Source organism: Ictalurus furcatus, chromosome 12 (genome assembly GCF_023375685.1).
Source record: "Ictalurus furcatus strain D&B chromosome 12, Billie_1.0, whole genome shotgun sequence".
NCBI lineage: Eukaryota > Metazoa > Chordata > Actinopteri > Siluriformes > Ictaluridae > Ictalurus > Ictalurus furcatus.
Genome location: NC_071266.1, coordinates 25,659,091 through 25,668,075, shown reverse-complemented (window position 1 = coordinate 25,668,075; position 8,985 = coordinate 25,659,091).

Genomic DNA, 8,985 nt, shown 5'->3' with positions numbered 1-8,985 from the left:
GGTGGGACGTTCCCGAGTTGAAGTATTGTACAAGTCCTAAGCATTAGATCACCCCAATTACTCTTGTATACTCTTTCCATACCATCGTGATCTTTGCCTGATGAAGCCATACACAAAACATATTTGACATTTGGGGCCTAATTCTAAAATCACCAGATACCAAATGCACAACCGTTTTGTCTTGCTGCCATCACAAAATAAAAATGTTTAAACCTTAAGTAACATAGTCACGGAGGGTGTATATATTTTTCCACACTACATGAACTTTGGGGATCCTTATAGACTGTGGAACAGAAATGTACTCAGTGTGTCTCCACCGTTTTATTTCATATTGGAGTACAAACACTTTTCTTTTTTACCATTAAGGATGAAACACTTGTTTCTTTTAAAACACCATCTTTAAATGTTTTTCTACCTCCTAACTAAACCCTCGGACTTAAGACACTATCTTTGGAGTTGTTGACGCCCTGCTCAGGGTTAAACAACAACGTCTTTACATTACCTTCATTAATAAATTGTCAAACTAACCTCTTGGTTTTTTTTTGGTTTTTTTTTGAGCAAAAGTCAGGTCCTCTCTCATTTCAACAGATCCTCTTGTTATTGAATACACAGCAATCTTCTAAGGGTAATAGGATTTCTCGGAGCAGACATTGTAACAGATAGTTGCAGAGTTTCTTCTGTGTTTTAACGACAATGTCTTAACCATTATTTTAACACTTTGACACACGACTCCCTTTAATTCGTTAACAAACACATTTGTAAGAATTCCGGTCAGCAAAACCCCCAAAAGAACACCTGTGTCTCTCTCTCTCTCACACACCCACCCCCGCACACCACATGGTCATCAGAGGTCATAAATGTACTGCTGGGACATGGGATGTCAAAGCATAGACAAAAGCTTATGTATTTAGTGATAGTTCTGTGTAAGTATCCTCGTTGGCGAACCATTTTCTGAAATCTTGTTTATAGTTTAAACAAAATGCACGACTCTTTTAAAACACCGTTTTAAATGTTTCTCTACCTCCTAACTAAACCCTTGGACTTCAGACACGATCTTTGGAATTGTTGATGCCCTGCTCAGGGTTAAACAACAACGTATTTACAATACCTTCATTAATAAATTGTCAAACTAACATCTTGGTTTTTAAAAAAAAATTTTTGGAGCAAAAGTCAGGTCCTCTCTCATTTCAACAGATCCTCTTGTTGGTGAATACACAGCAATCTTCTAAGGGTATTAGGATTTCTCAGAGCAGACATTGTAACAGATAGTTGCAGAGTTTCTTCTGTGTTTTAACTACAACGTCTTAACAATTATTTTAACACTGAGACACACGACTCCCTTTAATTCGTTAACAAACACATTTGTAAGAATTCTGGTCAGCAAAACCCCCAAAAGAACACCTGTGTCTCTCTCTCTCTCACACACCCACCCCCGCACACCCACATGGTCATCAGAGGTCATAAATGTACTGCTGGGACATGGGATGTCAAAGCACAGACAAAAGCTTATGTATTTAGCGATAGTTCTGTGTAAGTATCCTCGTTGGCGAACCATTTTCTGAAATCTTGTTTATAGTTTAAACAAAATGCACGACTCTTTTAAAACAGCGTCTTTAAAAAAGGTTTTTTCACCCTTAAATTAACCTGGTTAGAAGGTAGGATATGTAATACATATTTTCATTTTCTTCAGACATATTGTCACTTCAGTCTCCACAACACACCGATGGTTTTGACCTTTCTCTCAGTAAAAGAGAACAACGACATCATACAGCCTTGAAGGACTGTAGAAATGTTTTACACATCACAATGTTTTTCTCAACAACGTAGCCAATAAACAGTTCAATTATTTCACAAACCTCAGTCTGTTCATTTCTTGACAGAAGGATTACACATAGATCATACACACAGGGAGCTACACATGCATAACATGTCCAAAATTCTAATACATCTACCACATTCAGTCACCAGGTCTAGTATTTTCTGATAGATTAGTTACACAAACTGATAATTACCACAGAAGTAATTTCAGAAACAAAGATTCACTTAAACCACAAATGTACACATTGGTAGGGATCGTAAAACCCTGAAACACACGACTCGTCCCTTAATTCATTAACATAAACACACTGTAAGCATTCTGGTCAGCAAACCCCCAAGAAACACATGACTGACACACTCACTCTCACTCTCTCTCTCTCTCTCTCTCTCTCTCGCTTTCTCTCTCTCTCTCTTGCTCTCTCTCTCGCATACCCACACACCCACATACACACACACTTCAGACACTGTCACCAGAGCTCATAAATGTAAAATTTACACTATCTACAGAACTGTCACCCCGGGAAAACACATGTGTAGGACAGTGTGTATAGGCCTACAAGACATCACCCGGAAAATGTGTCTTCTAGTTTAAACAAAACTCTTGATTCTTTTAAGCAGCACTTTAAATATTTCACATCCTGAAGGGTTAGGTTTAGAAGGCATGTAATACGCGCGTTTCTTATAAAACACCGTCTTTAAAACGTTTACCTCCTAAAGGGACCTATTTAGAAGGTATGTAAAAACTTTTTTTTTTTTTTTTTTTTTTACACTTCTGAGGACTGTGGTCCCATGTGACCACTTGAGCCAGTGCTTCCTGCCCCATAGCGTCCAGAATGTTATAAGAAGGCTGCATTTCCTATCGAGTTTGCACTGCAAGAATGCATTACGAGCATTCACCAATGTGAATTTGTGAGCCTTAGAAAGCTTATAGAGTACATTGTCTATGGTAGGCATATGCGCTGGGACTTTTTAAGCACTTTATTTATCGACTTAAGACCATGCATTTCTGATTGAGCCTTAATCACTGTTTTGAGATTACTAGGACATTCCAGGGCATAGCTCACTGGCAAGCTTATGCTGGTTGCCAGATTATTTGCAGTTTTCTGTGTTAGAACTGAGCACATAGTTCTGAAGTAGCTGGGACTTGACTTGATCAAGTCCACCTTGGTGCATGAGTTAGGCACCTGCATGTACACTGCCCTCCAGTCTGCTCTGTGGGTGAGTTCTCTTTCTCTCAAAAGAGAGCTCATCAGCGAATCCCAGAACCTAATCTAACCTCTATAATGAGCTCACTTGCTAGTTTCCTGAATCAGTACTACAAAAGGAAATCCAAACTTAATTATATAATAAATGACTAGACAGAGTAAAAGCTTCTGCCACCATTTTTGGTGAAATCACAAACTTTTAGGTGAAAACATGTTTTTTTATGATCTCAGCCGAAGCTGTTTTTATAATGAATTGGCATCAGTAACACACATGTACTGCCTTCTTTTACAATGCTTACTCCCACTACTAGATGTCTGCAATCACTTAACAACAGGTGTTCTTTGTTGTTTATACATATTCTAAATCTGGCAAGCTTTCTTGCAAAAACAAAAACAAAACAGCCAAATACTCAATCTTACTGTATAAGATCATAAGTATAGGTCAGTGTATATACACTGTAAGTATACACCATAAGTACCATCAGTATTTACCATCATCCATCAATTTTCTATACTGCTTATTCTTCAGGGTCACGGGGAACCTGGAGCCTATCCAGGGAGCCTGGGGCACAAAGCAGGGTACACTCTGGACAGGGAGCCAATCCATTGCAAGGCACAATCACATACACACTCACACTCCCATTCATACACTGGATGGCAGTGACGTGCGGTGAGGTTTGTGGCTGGGGAGGCACTGACTCTTTCAAAGTCAGATTTATCAATAAATGAATTCAACAGAGTAGCATAAATTCACCATTCAACCAGCTGCTTGCACATTGACTACTGGTAATGTTTCATATCCCATATCAGCATTCTTTACAGACACACAGGTAGGGTACATATTTGGCCAAAGAAGAACGTTAAATTTATAGCGGCTCAGAGAGAGCGCATTTGCTCTGCACCCTCCGTGTCTTCTTAATTTGCCATCACAATTCCACAATTCATACTCATTCAATACAAATGAAAATATATTCAGTCCACAAAAAAGACAAATATAGTTTTATTCTTTAAAATAACTTTAAAAAGGGCTGGTCTTTTTTTTTGTCGTGGAATGTACAGCAGTGTATGCATGGTCTTACCTTTACTTGTAAATTAAGTCCTTTCGCCTATCCTTATGGACAAACATCTCTATGACTTTGGCGTAAAAGTTCTCTTTATCTTCTTTTAGTTTTAAAAGTCTCTCTGTCTCAATAGAGATCATTGCTAGGGATGAAAGTCGTCCTTGGTCAGTCTGATTCCGACTGTATGTTTTCAGTCTTTTCAAAGCAGAGAATGACCTTTCCACGGACATTGTTGTAGCCGGTATAGTGAGCACCAGCTGAAGTAACAGGAACAGTCTTCATCAGATCCTTCTGGGCCAAAAAGCTGAGAAGCTGTCCAGGAGATTTATATTCATTCCTCACCATTTGTGAGCTATAAAGTCTGATGAGACCAGCCTTTAGCCTAACAAAGTCAAAGAATCTAGCATATTTTGACAGGCTCTGCATTTTGGTGTCATCAAAATGGTGTGACATTTCCTCAAATTTTGTATAATTGACCAAACCCAATCTGTGGGGCCCTCTCTATCTCCCTCTCTCCCTCTCTATCTCTCTCTCTCTCTCTCAACCATGGACCCTTTCTGTCCTCTTCTGTTCTTTTTGTCTTTTCCATTGTTGTCCTTTTCTTTCACACAATCTTAAAGCAACGACTTCAGGCTTAACACAAGCACCGTGCTTCACTATTTGAGGAACGATTTGATTTAATTTTATTCAGCTGATCCAAGACTATGCATAACAGTAAAATCAACACATTTAATTAACATTCTATTTGCAATGAACAGACATTGGTACAGTTAATACAACACTGATTGTATACATTTTTATAAAAACACTTTTTAAAGAAACTCTTCAGGACCATGTTTTGCTAACCTCATAACATGATTAATAAGATGACAGACTAAGAAGAAAACACAGAAAAAAGGCAGGGCGAGGAGGGTTCGCATGGGGTTGCAGTCAAACATAAGATGACTAAGAAGAAAACACAGAAAAAAGGCAGGGCGGGGAGGGTTCGCATGGGGTTGCAGTCAAACATGAGACGCACTGGTAAACCAAATGACTCATCCTGAACTGGATCAACATGTTGCAGCAACACTAGCCGAAGGCATTGAGATGAACGAGAACATCTGTGTCCCAGTGATTCCTAACACTGAGGTATGTTATTCAGTATCTACCATGAGTCATACAGTAATGACTGTGAAAATAATAATAAAAAATATAAAAGTAGCTGAATGTAGAGTGAAGAAAGTTTAGTCTGGACACGCAGACAGGTAAAATATGATGATATATCCAAAGTTCTGTCACACCGCTGTGTGCTTTCAACTCTTATTGACCTCTCATGCAGTAGACATGATTTCCTCTCTCTGAAAAATGTCCTAACCTGCACAATGCTCCTTAAAATGACTCCAAAATCCTCAAATACTCCAGGAGACAGGTATTCTATCCAAAAGTGTGTGTTTAACACTCACACACACACACACACACACACACACACACACACACACAGTTCAAAAGATTATATAAGCATTCAATTATGTTGCTTTACGTTTGCAGTAACTGTGCTGTAATGCTATATCTCATACTGAATATATTAAATGGAAAAAAAAAATCCAGGCACTGTAAATGTACAAATTTGAGATGTCCCCCTACACTAAACGCCCGCCCCTTCCCAAATCTGCATGCTGGAATCTGACTGGTTCGTATATTTTGTGACACAGTAACACTACTCATATTTTCCTTTGGCAAAACCACTTATACTTTGACTTTTGACTAGTCTGACCCCCTCCCCCCTCCCCCAAAACAAATCTGAAATCTTTGGGTTTTACTAGTAAACCAGACGATTGGGTTTGTGAAACAGGAGAATCGCTACTGGATCTTAAAGATGTTGTGTAACTTCTGCTCAAAGATCTTGCTCAGTCTGGCTCCCATCATGCCCAATTTATTATCCTGCACACACACACACACACACACACACACACACACACACACACACACACAGAAAAAGACAACAAAGAAAATGTAAATCTTTGATTATGGTGAAGTTTTCTGTAAGGAGATGTTTATTTCACATTTATGGAAGGAGGCTCCAGTGTCAGAGGTAAAGGTGTAACTTTAAGTTTTCAGGACAGAGAAGTTTATGCTTTGCGCTTTCTAAGTAAAATAAAAAGCTGCATTATTTTCATCTTATTAACTTCAAGAAAGAGAAAAAAAAGAGGCTGGTGAGGGAACGACTGTTTCTAGATGATATAAATATAATATAAACTATAATATAAGTGAGAACAGGAACTATCACTGGTATATTGCTATGGTACAAGAGGAATAAAACACTCCAAGACACGCTCTAATATCTTATTTTATACATTTTATATATTATACATCAAAACCAAAATTCTACAAGGCCTATATTTTCAGTCTCCTGGACCGAGTAACTCTTGCACTGCTGTAGCAATGTTATATCATTTTATTACGATATTAAGATATAATGATATTAGCACTTCTGTGTGAGCCTCACACACTCCAAATATTAAGCACAGTTAGCTACTAGACAGTATGCAGGAGCACAGGTTATAAGCCAAGTGTTTTGTTTTTGTTTTTTTATAAACCAAATAAGTAAATAAATGAAAAGCCCCAAGCTGGGACTGCTAAGTAAGTTCGGACTTAACCAACAAATTGCTTCTACTGTTGCATTACAATTTTTTTGCTCAGATTCTTGAGTTATGTCTGCATTCTCTCTAGTTCCTTTCTCTCTCACCCAAGTGTGTCCTCCTGTAGAGTTGGTAAGTGGCAGTGATGGTGAAAAGCTCGTGGACACTCATCACAGCACACCAGATTTCCCACAGAGTTACAAATGTAGCACACATCATCATTATCCTGATCCAGCTGGTTCAGAAAATGAAGGAAATTGACAATCAGGATTTTTACTGGTTGATTTACACAATATGTCTAGGGTTTTTTTTTTTTTTTTTTTTTTGAGTAAACAAAAAAGCAGATAATTGTTGGTTGTTTGGTGTACATAGGGTGAATATTTTTTTCCTTGGGACAAAACTGGGAAGGACCCTCAAGTCTTCTGGGAGCTGTACTGAATCCATAAGCTTTTAAAATCGATTCAGTTATTATAAGAACCAATAACTAAATCAGTATAATTTAGTTAAACCGGTCTAATCCGATTCAAACAGTAACAGATGCTTCACAGTTACACCTTTGACGTGCTACGAGGCTCAGTTTCGATCTCAAAGATAAATTGATATTGAATCGATGACACTTGTAGTAATTCAGTAATGAATAAGTAAATCATAAAGAAACACTTAAGTAGCTATAGTATAAGTGACATAATGCCCACCATAATGATGGAAATATTAGGCTTGGAATCATGGCACGTTATTTTATAATCTTAGTCTCAGAAGCTCTGCCTAATATCTATGTTTAGAATCTTGGAGGTTGCAGTCTGAATGCTGTTTGTCCTTTAGTGTGTGTGCACTTCCATCCTCTGGTTTATGACAGAAAAAAAACAATACTTTTGAACACTGTGAAACTAAGACTTTAGAGAAAGATATAGTTACTGTAAAAAAAAAAAAATCTAAACGATATCATGCTTTTAAGACTCACCTCATTCTGAGGACAGCACAGGTTACAACGGCACTCCAGTGGATGGATATACAGGGTCTTCTTCTGAAAACATAACATATGTAAGAAGATATGATATACTTTTCTATAAAAAAAAGTTTCTCTGTACCTAATCTGTCTAGCTATGTTGACCTTTTTAACACAGAGAAAAAGAGAGTGATGAAAGCTTTAGATGAATACAACATTCAGTGACTTGTAGGAGCAACACATACAACTAACAGTAGGAGCTTTAATATGCTCAAGCTGCGTATGTAAATATCATCAATCTCTCACATTACCTCCACCAGGTAGTTAAGGGTTTGGCCATGACACAGTATGTCTTTCTTCCAGTGTCCGTCTGTCAGCGTTAACTCCTGCTTTACGAACTCCTCAGGAGTGAACCAGCGCTCCTCTGTGCGGATGCTCTTACTGCGTGACCCTGCAGCACACACACACACGTACGGAAACACACTAACACATTGATCATTTACATATTTTTGTTGTACTGTCCAGTCATGCACTATTCTATCATAAGTGTCATAATATGTACTCTTATGTGCTGTAATTCACGTAATGCAGTTGTATTCTGCATTATTATGATATGTACCGTTTCCCAGAGACACGGCAGACTTAGCTCTGATTACCACCTACCTGTAAATCTGTCTTTATATAAAACCCACTGACAGAACCACAGCTGACTGGTAAAGCAAAATCCTGAAATTCAGACAAATCCACTGTATCGCGGTCTTCTTCCTCTTCTTCTTGTTCACTGTCCTCGTCTCCTGTCCACTCCTCATGGTCTTCACTGGATTCATTTGTCTCCACACTGGATGCTGACTCTTCACAGGCAGTAGTGGAGCAACACATGCAAACACAAAAACACAAAAAGAAACGTAAACAACAAAAGCAACAACAACGTTATTACAAAAAGTTAACTGTATCAAGGATGATCATTAATGTACATGGAGAAAGTTCTTACTTTTAGTATAAAAAAAGAATTGTCACAATAGTTAGTTAGTTACAGTTACATTTATAAAGTGCTTTTAATAGTATGGGGGGAGGGGGAATCTCTTCAACCACCACTAGTGTATAGCATCCACCTGGACGATGAGTGCGAGCAACACACAGACCACAGGGTGAGTGCCCCCTGCTGGCCTCACTAATACCTCTTTCAGCAGCAACCTTAGTTTTCCCCCAGGAGGTCTCCAATTCAGGTACTGGCCAGTGTAAACCATTCTTAGCTTCAATGGGAAACCAGGCGAGAACTGCCAGAAGATATGGCTCAATTATTTAAAAAAAATAAAAAATAAAAAATGTAAAAATAA